Raw genomic sequence first — 1,121 nt, 5'->3', positions numbered from 1 at the left:
GCATTGAATTTTTTTTTAACACAAATATAAATTATGGTTATTTATCAATTATTAATTATATATTTATGTAGTACAAGAGTTCTAGGTATAATCATTGACATTAATGGAATACGAGTGCTACAGTTGACATATTACTATATTATTAGTTCTTGTTTTCGACTATTTATAGCAAAACTTGGTTATTTTAATTGTGTTAATTAAAATATACAAATTATATATTAAAATATTAAAATTATATATTATTATGTTTATATATAATATAAATATAAATAATAAATATTTAAATAGGAGTAGTATATATATACCATTCCTGGCACAGTCCATATTATATCAATAAAAGATCACAAAGAAAACAATGTGCAAAAAGATCAGAAAATTGAAATGCAATAATAATTAAAATATTTTTCGCAAAACTTATGAAATGCAATAATAATTAAAATATTTTCCGCAAAACTTAATTATTAAAAATAAAAATCGAAATGCAATAATAATTAAAATATTTTTTAATATAATTGTTATATTAAAAATAAAAATCTAAATGCAATAATAATTAAAATATTTTTTTCAAAATCGAAATGCAATAATAATTAAAATATTTTTTCTAATCTTTTTGATTTTGATTTCTAATTAATGTATTGAGATGGTCTACAAAATCATTTCTGTCTATTTCTGTTTTATAATGTCCCCAAGCTAATGTATCAATACCATTTTCTAAAATAAATCTTTTATCATCATAAACACTTAAAGCTTTTTTGTTTTGTTCTACAGTAAAAATATCATGTTTCTTAGTTCTAAATAAATTTTGTTTAACATATTTTGGTTCTTTTGTTAATAAACAATTTTCAAAATCATTAAAACATATTTTATTTTCAACAACATTTTTTTTAACACCTTTAGCTTTTTTAATTTCTTTTTCAGTATCTAAGATTCGATGTGAATATAATTTGGATCTTAAACCTATAAATTCAGTCATAATTTTTCCGTTCAATTCATCTTTAAACTTGCCTAAGACTTTTTTGTTAACTAAAGGTAAACCATAAATATTATCTTTTGGATAATCTGAAGTGTCAAAATGATCTAACATAATTTTCATATCTTGATAAAAATCAATAGTTTTTATT

The sequence above is a fragment of the Acyrthosiphon pisum genome, chromosome A2, assembly GCF_005508785.2.
Source record: "Acyrthosiphon pisum isolate AL4f chromosome A2, pea_aphid_22Mar2018_4r6ur, whole genome shotgun sequence".
Taxonomy (NCBI): domain Eukaryota; kingdom Metazoa; phylum Arthropoda; class Insecta; order Hemiptera; family Aphididae; genus Acyrthosiphon; species Acyrthosiphon pisum.
This window is presented reverse-complemented; position numbering follows the sequence as displayed.